This window comes from Camelus bactrianus, chromosome 2, assembly GCF_048773025.1.
Source record: "Camelus bactrianus isolate YW-2024 breed Bactrian camel chromosome 2, ASM4877302v1, whole genome shotgun sequence".
NCBI lineage: Eukaryota > Metazoa > Chordata > Mammalia > Artiodactyla > Camelidae > Camelus > Camelus bactrianus.
The window spans coordinates 3424637-3441825 of NC_133540.1; positions in this window are offsets into that span (position 1 = coordinate 3424637).

A 17189-nucleotide genomic window follows, 5' to 3' on the forward strand; every position below is an offset into this window, starting at 1 on the left:
TAGCATCTAGTGCCTCCCCATGGACCAGGGAGGTAATTAGCGGACTTCCCCTTGCGAGGGAACACCTGTGACACAAGGCAGCTGCGTGGAGGGCGGCCCCGAACCTCCCCCACACAGTCAGCCGTGTTCCGGAATTCTGAGTGTGGGGAGGTTCCGTCTTCTGTCTGCAGCACCCGGGTTCTCCTAGGAGCCATTCGAGTATCTTCCCCCAGTCCCTCCCAGTGCGGGCTGCCGGGGAAAGGCGGGGGTTTGGCTGGAAACGCAGGTAGCTTCTAGTGCCTCCCCATGGACAGGGGAGGTAATTAGCGGACTTCCCCTTGCGAGGGAACACCTGTGACACCAGGAAGCTGCGTGGGGGGCGGCCCTAAACCTCCCCCACACAGTCATCCGTGTTCCGGAATTCTGAGTGTGGGGAGGTTCCGTCTTCTGTCTGCAGCACCCGGGTTCTCCTAGGAGCCCTTCGAGTGTGTTCCCCGAGTCCCTCCCGGTGCGGGCGGCCGGGGAAAGGCAGGGGTTGGGCTGGAAACGCAGGTAGCATCTAGTGCCTCCCCATGGACAGGGGAGGTAATTAGCGGACTACCCCCTGCCAGGGAACACCTGTGACACCAGGCAGCTGCGCGGAGGGCGGCCCCGAACCTCCCCCACACAGTCAGCCGTATTCCGGAATTCTGAGTGTGGGGAGGTTCCGTCTTCTGTCTGCAGCACCCGGGTTCTCCTAGGAGCCCTTCGAGTGTCTTCCCCGAGTCCCTCCCAGTGCGGGCTGCCGGGGAAAGGCGGGGGTTTGGCTGGAAACGCAGGTAGCATCTAGTGCCTCCCCATGGACCAGGGAGGTAATTAGCGGACTTCCCCTTGCGAGGGAACACCTGTGACACAAGGCAGCTGCGTGGAGGGCGGCCCCGAACCTCCCCCACACAGTCAGCCGTGTTCCGGAATTCTGAGTGTGGGGAGGTTCCGTCTTCTGTCTGCAGCACCCGGGTTCTCCTAGGAGCCATTCGAGTATCTTCCCCCAGTCCCTCCCAGTGCGGGCTGCCGGGGAAAGGCGGGGGTTTGGCTGGAAACGCAGGTAGCTTCTAGTGCCTCCCCATGGACAGGGGAGGTAATTAGCGGACTTCCCCTTGCGAGGGAACACCTGTGACACCAGGAAGCTGCGTGGGGGGCGGCCCTAAACCTCCCCCACACAGTCATCCGTGTTCCGGAATTCTGAGTGTGGGGAGGTTCCGTCTTCTGTCTGCAGCACCCGGGTTCTCCTAGGAGCCCTTCGAGTGTGTTCCCCGAGTCCCTCCCGGTGCGGGCGGCCGGGGAAAGGCAGGGGTTGGGCTGGAAACGCAGGTAGCATCTAGTGCCTCCCCATGGACAGGGGAGGTAATTAGCGGACTACCCCCTGCCAGGGAACACCTGTGACACCAGGCAGCTGCGCGGAGGGCGGCCCCGAACCTCCCCCACACAGTCAGCCGTATTCCGGAATTCTGAGTGTGGGGAGGTTCCGTCTTCTGTCTGCAGCACCCGGGTTCTCCTAGGAGCCCTTCGAGTGTCTTCCCCGAGTCCCTCCAGTGCGGGCTGCCGGGGAAAGGCGGGGGTTTGGCTGGAAACGCAGGTAGCATCTAGTGCCTCCCCATGGAGAGGGGAGGTAATTAGCGGAATTCCCCTTGCGAGGGAACACCTGTGACACGAGGCAGCTGCGTGGAGGGCGGCCCCGAACCTCCCCCACACAGTCACCCGTGTTCCGGAATTCTGAGTGTGGGGGGGTTCCTTCTTCTGTCTGCAGCACACGGGATCTCCTAGGAGCCCTTCGAGTGTCTTCCCCGAGTCCCTCCCAGTGCGGGCTGCCGGGGAAAGGCGGGGGTTGGGCTGGAAACGCAGGTAGCATCTAGTGCCTCCTCATGGACAGGGGAGGTAATTTGCGGACTTCCCCCTGCGAGGGAACACCTGTGACACCAGGAAGTTGCGTGGGGGCGGCCCTAAACCTCACCCACAGTCAGCCCTGTTCCGGAATTCTGAGTGTGGGGAGGTTACGTCTTCTGTCTGCAGCACCCGGGATCTCCTAGGAGCCCTTCGTGTGTCTTCCCCCAGTCCCTCCCAGTGCGGGCTGCCGGGGAAAGGAGGGGGTTGTGCTGGAAACGCAGGTAGCATCTAGTGCCTCCCCATGGACTCGGGAGGTAATTAGCGGACTACCCCTTGCCAGGGAACACCTGTGACACCAGGCAGCTGCGTGGAGGGCGGCCCCGAACCTCCCCCACACAGTCAACCGTGTTCCGGAATTCTGAGTGTGGGGAGGTTCCGTCTTCTGTCTGCAGCACCCGGGATCTCCTATGAGCCCTTCGAGTGTCTTCCCCGAGTACCTCCCAGTGCGGGCTGCCGGGGAAAGGCGGGGGTTGGGCTGGAAAAGCAGGTAGCATCTAGTGCCTCCCCATGGACTGGGGAGGTAATTAGCGGACTTCCCCTTGCGAGGGAACACCTGTGACACAAGGCAGCTGCGTGGAGGGCGGCCCCGAACCTCCCCCACACAGTCAGCCGTGTTCCGGAATTCTGAGTGTGGGGAGGTACCGTCTTCTGTCTGCAGCACCCGGGATCTCCTAGGAGCCCTTCGAGTGTCTTCCCCGAGTCCATCCCAGTGCGGGCTACCGGGGAAAGGCGGGGGTTGGGCTGGAAAAGCAGGTAGCATCTAGTGCCTCCCCCTGGACAGGGGAGGTAATTAACGGACTTCCCCCTGCCAGGGAACACCTGTGACACCAGGCAGCTGCGTGGAGGGCGGCCCCGAACCTCCCCCACACTGTCACCCGTGTTCCGGAATTCTGAGTGTGGGGAGGTTCCGTCTTCTGTCTGCAGCACCCGGGATCTCCTAGGAGCCCTTCGAGTGTCTTCCCCGAGTCCATCCCAGTGCGGGCTACCGGGGAAACGCGGGGGATGGGCTGGAAAAGCAGGTAGCATCTAGTGCCTCCCCCTGGACAGGGGAGGTAATTAACGGACTTCCCCCTGCCAGGGAACACCTGTGACACCAGGCAGCTGCGTGGAGGGCGGCCCCGAACCTCCCCCACACAGTCACCCGTGTTCCGGAATTCTGAGTGTGGGGGGGTTCCTTCTTCTGTCTGCAGCACACGGGATCTCCTAGGAGCCCTTCGAGTGTCTTCCCCGAGTCCCTCCCAGTGCGGGCTCCCGGGGAAAGGCGGGGGTTTGGCTGGAAACGCAGGTAGCATCTAGTGCCTCCCCATGGACCAGGGAGGTAATTAGCGGACTTCCCCTTGCGAGGGAACACCTGTGACACAAGGCAGCTGCGTGGAGGGCGGCCCCGAACCTCCCCCACACAGTCAGCCGTGTTCCGGAATTCTGAGTGTGGGGAGGTACCGTCTTCTGTCTGCAGCACCCGGGATCTCCTAGGAGCCCTTCGAGTGTCTTCCCCGAGTCCCTCCCAGTGCGGGCTACCGGGGAAAGGCGGGGGTTGGGCTGGAAAAGCAGGTAGCATCTAGTTCCTCCCCATGGACAGGGGAGGTAATTAGCGGACTACCCCCTGCCAGGGAACACCTGTGACACCAGGCAGCTGCGTGGAGGGCGTCCCCGAACCTCCCCCACACAGTCAGCCGTATTCCGGAATTCTGAGTGTGGGGAGGTTCCGTCTTCTGTCTGCAGCACCCGGGTTCTCCTAGGAGCCCTTCGAGTGTCTTCCCCGAGTCCCTCCCAGTGCGGGCTGCCAGGGAAAGGTGGGGGTTTGGCTGGAAACGCAGGTAGCATCTAGTGCCTCCCCATGGAGAGGGGAGGTAATTAGCGGAATTCCCCTTGCGAGGGAACACCTGTGACACCAGGCAGCTGCGTGGAGGGCGGCCCCGAACCTCCCCCACACAGTCACCCGTGTTCCGGAATTCTGAGTGTGGGGGGGTTCCTTCTTCTGTCTGCAGCACACGGGATCTCCTAGGAGCCCTTAGAGTGTCTTCCCCGAGTCCCTCCCAGTGCGGGCTGCCGGGGAAAGGCGGGGGTTGGGCTGGAAATGCAGGTAGCATCTAGTGCCTCCCCCTGGACAGGGGAGGTAATTAGCGGACTTCCCCTTGCGAGGGAACCCCTGTGACACCAGGCAGCTGCGTAGAGGGCGGCTCCGAACCTCCCCCACACAGTCACCCGTGTTCCGGAATTCTGAGTGTGGGGAGGTTCCGTCTTCTGTCTGCAGCACCCGGGATCTCCTAGGAGCCCTTCGAGTGTCTTCACCGAGTCCCTCCCAGTGCGGGCGGCCGGGGAAAGGCGGGGGTTGGGCTGGAAACGCAGGTAGCATCTAGTGCCTCCTCATGGACAGGGGAGGTAATTAGCGGACTTCCCCCTGCGAGGGAACACCTGTGACACCAGGAAGTTGCGTGGGGGCGGCCCTAAACCTCACCCACACAGTCAGCCCTGTTCCGGAATTCTGAGTGTGGGGAGGTTACGTCTTCTGTCTGCAGCACCCGGGATCTCCTAGGAGCCCTTCGAGTGTCTTCCCCCAGTCCCTCCCAGTGCGGGCTGCCGGGGAAAGGAGGGGGTTGTGCTGGAAACGCAGGTAGCATCTAGTGCCTCCCCATGGAGAGGGGAGGTAATTAGCGGAATTCCCCTTGCGAGGGAACACCTGTGACACGAGGCAGCTGCGTGGAGGGCGGCCCCGAACCTCCCCCACACAGTCACCCGTGTTCCGGAATTCTGAGTGTGGGGGGGTTCCTTCTTCTGTCTGCAGCACACGGGATCTCCTAGGAGCCCTTCGAGTGTCTTCCCCCAGTCCCTCCCAGTGCGGGCTGCCGGGGAAAGGAGGGGGTTGTGCTGGAAACGCAGGTAGCATCTAGTGCCTCCCCATTGACTGGGGAGGTAATTAGCGGACTACCCCCTGCCAGGGAACACCTGTGACACCAGGCAGCTGCGTGGAGGGCGGCCCCGAAACTCCCCCACACAGTCAACCGTGTTAAGGAATTCTGAGTGTGGGGAGGTTCCGTCTTCTGTCTGCAGCACCCGGGATCTCCTAGGAGCCCTTCGAGTGTCTTCCCCGAGTCCCTCCCAGTGCGGGCTACCGGGGAAAGGCGGGGGTTGGGCTGGAAAAGCAGGTAGCATCTAGTTCCTCCCCATGGACAGGGGAGGTAATTAGCGGACTACCCCCTGCCAGGGAACACCTGTGACACCAGGCAGCTGCGTGGAGGGCGTCCCCGAACCTCCCCCACACAGTCAGCCGTATTCCGGAATTCTGAGTGTGGGGAGGTTCCGTCTTCTGTCTGCAGCACCCGGGTTCTCCTAGGAGCCCTTCGAGTGTCTTCCCCGAGTCCCTCCCAGTGCGGGCTGCCAGGGAAAGGTGGGGGTTTGGCTGGAAACGCAGGTAGCATCTAGTGCCTCCCCATGGAGAGGGGAGGTAATTAGCGGAATTCCCCTTGCGAGGGAACACCTGTGACACCAGGCAGCTGCGTGGAGGGCGGCCCCGAACCTCCCCCACACAGTCACCCGTGTTCCGGAATTCTGAGTGTGGGGGGGTTCCTTCTTCTGTCTGCAGCACACGGGATCTCCTAGGAGCCCTTAGAGTGTCTTCCCAGAGTCCCTCCCAGTGCGGGCTGCCGGGGAAAGGCGGGGGTTGGGCTGGAAATGCAGGTAGCATCTAGTGCCTCCCCCTGGACAGGGGAGGTAATTAGCGGACTTCCCCTTGCGAGGGAACCCCTGTGACACCAGGCAGCTGCGTAGAGGGCGGCTCCGAACCTCCCCCACACAGTCACCCGTGTTCCGGAATTCTGAGTGTGGGGAGGTTCCGTCTTCTGTCTGCAGCACCCGGGATCTCCTAGGAGCCCTTCGAGTGTCTTCACCGAGTCCCTCCCAGTGCGGGCGGCCGGGGAAAGGCGGGGGTTGGGCTGGAAACGCAGGTAGCATCTAGTGCCTCCTCATGGACAGGGGAGGTAATTAGCGGACTTCCCCCTGCGAGGGAACACCTGTGACACCAGGAAGTTGCGTGGGGGCGGCCCTAAACCTCACCCACACAGTCAGCCCTGTTCCGGAATTCTGAGTGTGGGGAGGTACCGTCTTCTGTCTGCAGCACCCGGGATCTCCTAGGAGCCCTTCGAGTGTCTTCCCCGAGTCCATCCCAGTGCGGGCTACCGGGGAAAGGCGGGGGTTGGGCTGGAAAAGCAGGTAGCATCTAGTGCCTCCCCCTGGACAGGGGAGGTAATTAACGGACTTCCCCCTGCCAGGGAACACCTGTGACACCAGGCAGCTGCGTGGAGTGCGGCCCCGAACCTCCCCCACACAGTCACCCGTGTTCTGGAATTCTGAGTGTGGGGAGGTTCCGTCTTCTGTCTGCAGCACCCGGGATCTCCTAGGAGCCCTTTGAGTGTCTTCCCCGAGTACCTCACAGTGCGGGCTGCCGGGGAAATTCGGGGGTTGGGCTGGAAAAGCAGGTAGCATCTAGTGCCTCCCCCTGGACAGGGGAGGTAATTAGCGGACTTCCCCTTGCGAGGGAACACCTGTGACACAAGGCAGCTGCGTGGAGGGCGGCCCCGAACCTCCCCCACACAGTCAGCCGTGTTCCGGAATTCTGAGTGTGGGGAGGTACCGTCTTCTGTCTGCAGCACCCGGGATCTCCTAGGAGCCCTTCGAGTGTCTTCCCCGAGTCCCTCCCAGTGCGGGCTGCCGGGGAAAGGCGGGGGTTTGGCTGGAAACGCAGGTAGCATCTAGTGCCTCCCCATGGACCAGGGAGGTAATTAGCGGAATTCCCCTTGCGAGGGAACACCTGTGACACAAGGCAGCTGCGTGGAGGGCGGCCCCGAAACTCCCCCACACAGTCAGCCGTGTTCCGGAATTCTGAGTGTGGGGAGGTACCGTCTTCTGTCTGCAGCACCCGGGATCTCCTAGGAGCCCTTCGAGTGTCTTCCCCGAGTCCCTCCCAGTGCGGGCTACCGGGGAAAGGTGGGGGTTGGCCTGGAAAAGCAGGTAGCATCTAGTTCCTCCGCATGGACAGGGGAGGAAATTAGCGGACTACCCCCTGCCAGGGAACACCTGTGACACCAGGCAGCTGCGTGGAGGGCGGCCCCGAACCTCCCCCACACAGTCAGCCGTGTTCCGGAATTCTGAGTGTGGGGAGGTTCCGTCTTCTGTCTGCAGCACCCAGGTTCTCCTAGGAGCCCTTCGAGTGTCTTCCCCGAGTCCCTCCCAGTGCGGGCTGCCGGGGAAAGGCGGGGGTTTGGCTGGAAACGCAGGTAGCATCTAGTGCCTCCCCATGGACCAGGGAGGTAATTAGCGGACTTCCCCTTGCGAGGGAACACCTGTGACACAAGGCAGCTTCGTGGAGGGCGACCCCGAACCTCCCCCACACAGTCAGCCGTGTTCCAGAATTCTGAGTGTGGGGAGGTTCCGTCTTCTGTCTGCAGAACCCGGGTTCTCCTAGGAGCCATTCGAGTGTCTTCCCCCAGTCCCTCCCAGTGCGGGCTGCCGGGGAAAGGCGGGGGTTGGGCTGGAAAAGCAGGTAGCATCTAGTGCCTCCCCATGGTACAAGGGAGATAATTAGCGGACTTCCCCCTGCCAGGGAACACCTGTGACACCAGGCATCTTCGTGGAGGGCGTCCCCAAACCTCCCCCACACAGTCGGCCGTGTTCCGGAATTCTGAGTGTGGGGAGGTTCCGTCTTCTGTCTGCAGCACCCGGGATCTCCTAGGAGCCCTTCGAGTGTCTTCCCCGAGTCCCTCCCAGTGCGGGCTGCCGGGGAAAGGCGGGGGTTGGGCTGGAAACGCAGGTAGCATCTAGTGCCTCCTCATGGACAGGGGAGGTAATTAGCGGACTTCACCCTGCCAGGGAACACCTGTGACACCAGGCAGCTGCGTGGAGGGCGGCTCTGAACCTCCCCCTCACAGTCACACGTGTTCCGGATTTCTGAGTGTGGGGGGGTTCCTTCTTCTGTCTGCAGCACACGGGATCTCCTAGGAGCCCTTCGAGTGTCTTCCCCGAGTCCCTCCCAGTGCGGGCTGCCGGGGAAAGGCGGGGGTTGGGCTGGAAAAGCAGGTAGCATCTAGTTCCTCCCCATGGACAGGGGAGGTAATTAGCGGACTACCCCCTGATAGGGAACACCTGTGACACCAGGCAGCTGCGTGGAGGGCGGCCCCGAACCTCCCCCACACAGTTAGCCGTATTCCGGAATTCTGAGTGTGGGGAGGTTCCGTCTTCTGTCTGCAGCACCCGGGTTCTCCTAGGAGCCCTTCGAGTGTCTTCCCCGAGTCCCTCCCAGTGCGGGCTGCAGGGGAAAGGCCGGGGTTTGGCTGGAAACGCAGGTAGCATCTAGTGCCTCCCCATGGAGAGGGGAGGTAATTAGCGGACTTCCCCTTGCGAGGGAACACCTGTGACACAAGGCAGCTGCGTGGAGGGCGGCCCCGAACCTCCCCTACACAGTCAGCCGTGTTCCGGAATTCTGAGTGTGGGGAGGTACCGTCTTCTGTCTGCAGCACCCGGGATCTCCTAGGAGCCCTTCGGGTGTCTTCCCCGAGTCCATCCCAGTGCGGGCTACCGGGGAAAGGCGGGGGTTGGGCTGGAAAAGCAGGTAGCATCTAGTGCCTCCCTCTGGACAGGGGAGGTAATTAACGGACTTCCCCCTGCCAGGTCACACCTGTGACACCAGGCAGCTGCGTGGAGGGCGGCCCCGAACCTCCCCCACACAGTCACCCGTGTTCCGGAATTCTGAGTGTGGGGAGGTTCCGTCTTCTGTCTGCAGCACCCGGGATCTCCTAGGAGCCCTTCGAGAGTCTTCCCCGAGTACCTCCCAGTGCGGGCTGCCGCGGAATGTCGGGGGTTGGGCTGGAAAAGCAGGTAGCATCTAGTGCCTCCCCCTGGACAGGGGAGGTAATTAGCGGACTTCCCCTTGCTAGGGAACACCTGTGACACAAGGCAGCTGCGTGGAGGGCGGCCCCGAACCTCCCCCACACAGTCAGCCGTGTTCCGGAATTCTGAGTGTGGGGAGGTACCGTCTTCTGTCTGCAGCACCCGGGATCTCCTAGGAGCCCTTCGAGTGTCTTCCCCGAGTCCATCCCAGTGCGGGCTACCGGGGAAAGGCGGGGGTTGTGCTGGAAAAGCAGGTAGCATCTAGTGCCTCCCCCTGGACAGGGGAGGCAATTAACGGACTTCCCCCTGCCAGGGAACACCTGTGACACCAGGCAGCTGCGTGGAGGGCGGCCCCGAACCTCCCCCACACAGTCACCCGTGTTCCGGAATTCTGAGTGTGGGGAGGTACCGTCTTCTGTCTGCAGCACCCGGGATCTCCTAGGAGCCCTTCGAGTGTCTTCCCCGAGTCCCTCCCAGTGCGGGCTACCGGGGAAAGGCGGGGGTTGTGCTGGAAAAGCAGGTAGCATCTAGTTCCTCCCCATTTACAGGGGAGGTATTTAGCGGACTACCCCCTGCCAGGGAACACCTGTGACACCAGGCAGCTGCGTGGAGGGCGGCCCCGAACCTCCCCCACACAGTCAACCGTGTTCCGGAATTCTGAGTGTGGGGAGGTTCCGTCTTCTGTCTGCAGCACCCAGGTTCTCCTAGGAGCCCTTCGAGTGTCTTCCCCGAGTCCCTCCCAGTGCGGGCTGCCGGGGAAAGGCGGGGGTTTGGCTGGAAACGCAGGTAGCATCTAGTGCCTCCCCATGGACCAGGGAGGTAATTAGCGGACTTCCCCTTGCGAGGGAACACCTGTGACACAAGGCAGCTGCGTGGAGGGCGGCCCCGAACCTCCCCCACACAGTCAGCCGTGTTCCGGAATTCTGAGTGTGGGGAGGTTCCGTCTTCTGTCTGCAGCACCCGGGATCTCCTAGGAGCCATTCGAGTGTCTTCCCCCAGTCCCTCCCAGTGCGGGCTGCCGGGGAAAGGCGGGGGTTGGGCTGGAAAAGCAGGTAGCATCTAGTGCCTCCCCATGGACAAGGGAGATAATTAGCGGACTTCCCCCTGCCAGGGAACACCTGTGACACCAGGCATCTTCGTGGAGGGCGGCCCCAAACCTCCCCCACACAGTCGGCCGTGTTCCGGAATTCTGAGTGTGGGGAGGTTCCGTCTTCTGTCTGCAGCACCCGGGATCTCCTAGGAGCCCTTCGAGTGTCTTCCCCGAGTCCCTCCCAGTGCGGGCTGCTGGGGAAAGGAGGGGGTTGGGCTGGAAACGCAGGTAGCATCTAGTGCCTCCTCATGGACAGGGGAGGTAATTAGCGGACATCACCCTGCCAGGGAACACCTGTGACACCAGGCAGCTCCGTGGAGGGCGGCTCTGAACCTCCCCCTCACAGTCACCCGTGTTCCGGATTTCTTAGTGTGGGGGGGTTCCTTCTTCTGTCTGCAGCACACGAGATCTCCTAGGAGCCCTTCGAGTGTCTTCCCCGAGTCCCTCCCAGTGCGGGCTGCCGGGGAAAGGCGGGGGTTGTGCTGGAAAAGCAGGTAGCATCTAGTTCCTCCCCATGGACAGGGGAGGTAATTAGCGGACTACCCCCTGCCAGGGAACACCTGTGACACCAGGCAGCTGCGTGGAGGGCGGCCCCGAACCTCCCCCACACAGTTAGCCGTATTCCGGAATTCTGAGTGTGGGGAGGTTCCGTCTTCTGTCTGCAGCACCCGGGTTCTCCTAGGAGCCCTTCGAGTGTCTTCCCCGAGTCCCTCCCAGTGCGGGCTGCCGGGGAAATGCGGGGGTTTGGCTGGAAACGCAGGTAGCATCTAGTGCCTCCCCATGGAGAGGGGAGGTAATTAGCGGAATTCCCCTTGCGAGGGAACACCTGTGACACCAGGCAGCTGCGTGGAGGGCGGCCCCGAACCTCCCCCACACAGTCACCCGTGTTCCGGAATTCTGAGTTCGGGGGGGTTCCTTCTTCTGTCTGCAGCACACGGGATCTCCTAGGAGCCCTTCGAGTGTCTTCCCCCAGTCCCTCCCATTGCGGGCTGCCGGGGAAAGGAGGGGGTTGTGCTGGAAACGCAGGTAGCATCTAGTGCCTCCCCCTGGACAGGGGAGGTAATTAGCGGACTTCCCCTTGCGAGGGAACACCTGTGACACAAGGCAGCTGCGTGGAGGGCGGCCCCGAACCTCCCCCACACAGTCAGCCGTGTTCCGGAATTCTGAGTGTGGGGAGGTACCGTCTTCTGTCTGCAGCACCCGGGATCCCCTAGGAGCCCTTCGAGTGTCTTCCCCGAGTCCATCACAGTGCGGGCTACCGGGGAAAGGCGGGGGTTGGGCTGGAAAAGCAGGTAGCATCTAGTGCCTCCCCCTGGACAGGGGAGGTAATTAACGGACTTCCCCCTGCCAGGGAACACCTGTGACACAAGGCAGCTGCGTGGAGGGCGGCCCCGAACCTCCCCCACACAGTCAGCCGTGTTCCGGAATTCTGAGTGTGGGGAGGTACCGTCTTCTGTCTGCAGCACCCGGGATCTCCTAGGAGCCCTTCGAGTGTCTTCCCCGAGTCCATCCCAGTGCGGGCTACCGGGGAAAGGCGGGGGTTGGGCTGGAAAAGCAGGTAGCATCTAGTGCCTCCCCCTGGACAGGGGAGGTAATTAACGGACTTCCCCCTGCCAGGGAACACCTGTGACACCAGGCAGCTGCGTGGAGGGCGGGCCCGAACCTCCCGCACACAGTCACCCGTGTTCCGGAATTCTGAGTGTGGGGAGGTACCGTCTTCTGTCTGCAGCACCCGGGATCTCCTAGGAGCCCTTCGAATGTCTTCCCCGAGTCCCTCCCAGTGCGGGCTACCGGGGAAAGGCGGGGGTTGGGCTGGAAAAGCAGGTAGCATCTAGTTCCTCCCCATGGACAGGGGAGGTAATTAGCGGACTACCCCCTGCCAGGGAACACCTGTGACACCAGGCAGCTGCGTGGAGGGCGGCCCCGAACCTCCCCCACACAGTCAACCGTGTTCCGGAATTCTGAGTGTGGGGAGGTTCCGTCTTCTGTCTGCAGCACCCAGGTTCTCCTAGGAGCCCTTCGAGTGTCTTCCCCGAGTCCCTCCCAGTGCGGGCTGCCGGGGAAAGGCGGGGGTTTGGCTGGAAACGCAGGTAGCATCTAGTGCCTCCCCATGGACCAGGGAGGTAATTAGCGGACTTCCCCTTGCGAGGGAACACCTGTGACACAAGGCAGATGCGTGGAGGGCGGCCCCGAACCTCCCCCACACAGTCAGCCGTGTTCCGGAATTCTGAGTGTGGGGAGGTTCCGTCTTCTCTCTGCAGCACCCGGGTTCTCCTAGGAGCCATTCGAGTGTCTTCCCCCAGTCCCTCCCAGTGCGGGCTGCCGGGGAAAGGCGGGTGTTGGGCTGGAAAAGCAGGTAGCATCTAGTGCCTCCCCATGGACAAGGGAGAAAATTAGCGGACTTCCCCCTGCCAGGGAACACCTGTGACACCAGGCAGCTGCGTGGAGGGCGGCCCCAAACCTCCCCCACACAGTCGGCCGTGTTCCGGAATTCTGAGTGTGGGGAGGTTCCGTCTTCTCTCTGCAGCACCCGGGTTCTCCTAGGAGCCCTTCGAGTGTCTTCCCCGAGTCCCTCCCAGTGCGGGTTGCCGGGGAAAGGCGGGGGTTGGACTGGAAACGCAGGTAGCATCTAGTGCCTCCTCATGGACAGGGGAGGTAATTAGCGGACATCACCCTGCCAGGGAACACCTGTGACACCAGGCAGCTGCGTGGAGGGCGGCTCTGAACCTCCCCCTCACAGTCACCCGTGTTCCGGATTTCTGAGTGTGGGGGGGTTCCTTCTTCTGTCTGCAGCACACGGGATCTCCTAGGAGCCTTTCGAGTGTCTTCCCCGAGTCCCTCCCAGTGCGGGCTGCCGGGGAAAGGCGGGGGTTGGGCTGGAAATGCAGGTAGCATCTAGTTCCTCCCCATGGACAGGGGAGGTAATTAGCGGACTACCCCCTGAAAGGGAACACCTGTGACACCAGGCAGCTGCGTGGAGGGCGGCCCCGAACCTCCCCCACACAGTCAGCCGTATTCCGGAATTCTGAGTGTGGGGAGGTTCCGTCTTCTGTCTGCAGCACCCGGGTTCTCCTAGGAGCCCTTCGAGTGTCTTCCCCGAGTCCCTCCCAGTGCGGGCTGCCGGGGAAAGGCGGGGGTTTGGCTGGAAACGCAGGTAGCATCTAGTGCCTCCCCATGGAGAAGGGAGGTAATTAGCGGAATTCCCCTTGCGAGGGAACACCTGTGACACCAGGCAGCTGCGTGGAGGGCGGCCCCGAACCTCCCCCACACAGTCACCCGTGTTCCGGAATTCTGAGTGTGGGGGGGTTCCTTCTTCTGTCTGCAGCACACGGGATCTCCTAGGAGCCCTTCGAGTGTCTTCCCCCATTCCCTCCCAGTGCGGGCTGCCGGGGAAAGGAGGGGGTTGTGCTGGAAACGCAGGTAGAATCTACTGCCTCCCCATGGACTGGGGAGGTAATTAGCGGACTACCCCCTGCCAGGGAACACCTGTTACACCAGGCAGCTGCGTGGAGGGCGGCCCCGAACCTCCACCACACAGTCAACCGTGTTCCGGAATTCTGAGTGTGGGGAGGTTCCGTCTTCTGTCTGCAGCACCCGGGATCTCCTAGGAGCCCTTCGAGTGTCTTCCCCGAGTCCCTCCCAGTGCGGGCTGCCGGGGAAAGGCGGGGGTTGGGCTGGAAAAGCAGGTAGCATCTAGTGCCTCCCCCTGGACAGGGGAGGTAATTAGCGGACATCCCCCTGCCAGGGAACACCTGTGACACCAGGCAGCTGCGTGGAGGGCGGCCCCGAACCTCCCCCACACTGTCACCCGTGTTCCGGAATTCTGAGTTTGGGGGGGTTCCTTCTTCTGTCTGCAGCACCCGGGATCTCCTAGGAGCCTTTCGAGTGTCTTCCCCGAGTCCCTCCCAGTGCGGGCTGCCGGGGAAATGCGGGGGTTTGGCTGGAAACGCAGGTAGCATCTAGTGCCTCCCCATGGACAGGGGAGGTAATTAGCGGACTTCCCCTTGCGAGGGAACACCTGTGACACCAGGAAGATGCGTGGGGGGCGGCCCTAAACCTCCCCCACACAGTCATCCGTGTTCCGGAATTCTGAGTGTGGGGAGGTTCCGTCTTGTGTCTGCAGCACCCGTGTTCTCCTAGGAGCCCTTCGAGTGTGTTCCCCGAGTCCCTCCCTGTGCGGGCGGCCGGGGAAAGGCGGGGGTTGGGCTGGAAACGCAGGTAGCATCTAGTGCCTCCCCATGGACAGGGGAGGTAATTAGCGGACTACCCCCTGCCAGGGAACACCTGTGACACCAGGCAGCTGCGTGGAGGGCGGCCCCGAACCTCCCCCACACAGTCAGCCGTGTTCCGGAATTCTGAGTGTGGGGAGGTTCCGTCTTCTGTCTGCAGCACCCAGGTTCTCCTAGGAGCCCTTCGAGTGTCTTCCCCGAGTCCCTCCCAGTGCGGGCTGCCGGGGAAAGGCGGGGGTTTGGCTGGAAACGCAGGTAGCATCTAGTGCCTCCCCATGGAGAGGGGAGGTAATTAGCGGAATTCCCCTTGCGAGGGAACACCTGTGACACCAGGCAGCTGCGTGGAGGGCGGCCCCGAACCTCCCCCACACAGTCACCCGTGTTCCGGAATTTTGAGTGTGGGGGGGTTCCTTCTTCTGTCTGCAGCACACGGGATCTCCTAGGAGCCCTTCGAGTGTCTTCCCCCAGTCCCTCCCAGTGCGGGCTGCCGGGGAAAGGAGGGGGTTGTGCTGGAAACGCAGGTAGAATCTAGTGCCTCCCCATGGACTGGGGAGGTAATTAGCGGACTACCCCCTGCCAGGGAACACCTGTGACACCAGGCAGCTGCGTGGAGGGCGGCCCCGAAACTCCCCCACACAGTCAACCGTGTTCCGGAATTCTGAGTGTGGGGAGGTTCCGTCTTCTGTCTGCAGCACCCGGGATCTCCTAGGAGCCCTTCGAGTGTCTTCCCCGAGTCCCTCCCAGTGCGGGCTGCCGGGGAAAGGCGGGGGTTGGGCTGGAAAAGCAGGTAGCATCTAGTGCCTCCCCCTGGACAGGGGAGGTAATTAGCGGACATCCCCCTGCCAGGGAACACCTGTGACACCAGGCAGCTGCGTGGAGGGCGGCCCCGAACCTCCCCCACACAGTCACCCGTGTTCCAGAATTCTGAGTGTGGGGGGGTTCCTTCTTCTGTCTGCAGCACCCGGGATCTCCTAGGAGCCCTTCGAGTGTCTTCCCCGAGTCCCTCCCAGTGCGGGCTGCCGGGGAAAGGAGGGGGTTGGGCTGGAAAAGCAGGTAGCATCTAGTGCCTCCCCATGGACATGGGAGGTAATTAGCGGACTACCCCCTGCCTGGGAACACCTGTGACACCAGGCAGCTGCGTGGAGGGCGGCCCCGAACCTCCCCCACACAGTCAGCCGTGTTCCAGAATTCTGAGTGTGGGGAGGTTCCGTCTTCTGTCTGCAGCACCCGGGTTCTCCTAGGAGCCCTTCGAGTGTCTTCTCCGAGTCCCACTCTGTGCGGGCTGCCGGGGAAAGGCGGGGGTTTGGCTGGAAACGCAGGTAGCATCTAGTGCCTCCCCATGGACAGGGGAGGTAATTAGCGGACTTCCCCTTGCGAGGGAACACCTGTGACACCAGGAAGCTGCGTGGGGGGCGGCCCTAAACCTCCCCCACACAGTCATCCGTGTTCCGGAATTCTGAGTGTGGGGAGGTTCCGTCTTGTGTCTGCAGCACCCGTGTTCTCCTAGGAGCCCTTCGAGTGTGTTCCCCGAGTCCCTCCCTGTGCGGGCGGCCGGGGAAAGGCGGGGGTTGGGCTGGAAACGCAGGTAGCATCTAGTGCCTCCCCATGGACAGGGGTGGTAATTAGCGGACTACCCCCTGCCAGGGAACACCTGTGACACCAGGCAGCTGCGTGGAGGGCGGCCCCGAACCTCCCCCACACAGTCAGCCGTGTTCCGGAATTCTGAGTGTGGGGAGGTTCCGTCTTCTGTCTGCAGCACCCAGGTTCTCCTAGGAGCCCTTCGAGTGTCTTCCCCGAGTCCCTCCCAGTGCGGGCTGCCGGGGAAAGGCGGGGGTTTGGCTGGAAACGCAGGTAGCATCTAGTGCCTCCCCATGGAGAGGGGAGGTAATTAGCGGACTTCCCCTTGCGAGGGAACACCTGTGACACAAGGCAGCTGCGTGGAGGTCGGCCCCGAACCTCCCCCACACAGTCACCCGTGTTCCGGAATTCTGAGTGTGGGGGGGTTCCTTCTTCTGTCTGCAGCACACGGGATCTCCTAGGAGCCCTTCGAGTGTCTTCCCCCAGTCCCTCCCAGTGCGGGCTGCCGGGGAAAGGAGGGGGTTGTGCTGGAAACACAGGTAGAATCTAGTGCATCCCCATGGATTGGATAGGTAATTAGCGGACTACCCCCTGCCAGGGAACACCTGTGACACCAGGCAGCTGCGTGGAGGGCGGCCCCGAACCTCCCCCACACAGTCAACCGTGTTCCGGAATTCTGAGTGTGGGGAGGTTCCGTCTTCTGTCTGCAGCACCCGGGATCTCCTAGGAGCCCTTCGAGTGTCTTCCCCGAGTCCCTCCCAGTGCGGGCTGCCGTGGAAAGGCGGGGGTTGGGCTGGAAAAGCAGGTAGCATCTAGTGCCTCCCCCTGGACAGGGGAGGTAATTAGCGGACATCCCCCTGCCAGGGAACACCTGTGACACCAGGCAGCTGCGTGGAGGGCGGCCCCGAACCTCCCCCACACAGTCACCCGTGTTCCGGAATTCTGAGTGTGGGGGGGTTCCTTCTTCTGTCTGCAGCACCCGGGATCTCCTAGGAGCCCTTCGAGTGTCTTCCCCGAGTCCCTCCCAGTGCGGGCTGCCGGGGAAAGGAGGGGGTTGGGCTGGAAAAGCAGGTAGCATCTAGTGCCTCCCCATGGACAGGGGAGGTAATTAGCGGACTACCCCCTGCCAGGGAACACCTGTGACACCAGGCAGCTGCGTGGAGGGCGGCCCCGAACCTCCCCCACACAGTCATCCGTGTTCCGGAATTCTGAGTGTGGGGAGGTTCCGTCTTCTGTCTGCAGCACCCGGGATCTCCTAGGAGCCCTTCGAGAGTCTTCCCCGAGTACCTCCCAGTGCGGGCTGCCGGGGAAAGTCGGGGGTTGGGCTGGAAAAGCAGGTAGCATCTAGTGCCTCCCCCTGGACAGGGGAGGTAATTAGCGGACTTCCCCTTGCGAGGGAACACCTGTGACACAAGGCAGCTGCGTGGAGGGCGGCCCCGAACCTCCCCCACACAGTCAGCCGTGTTCCGGAATTCTGAGTGTGGGGAGGTACCGTCTTCTGTATGCAG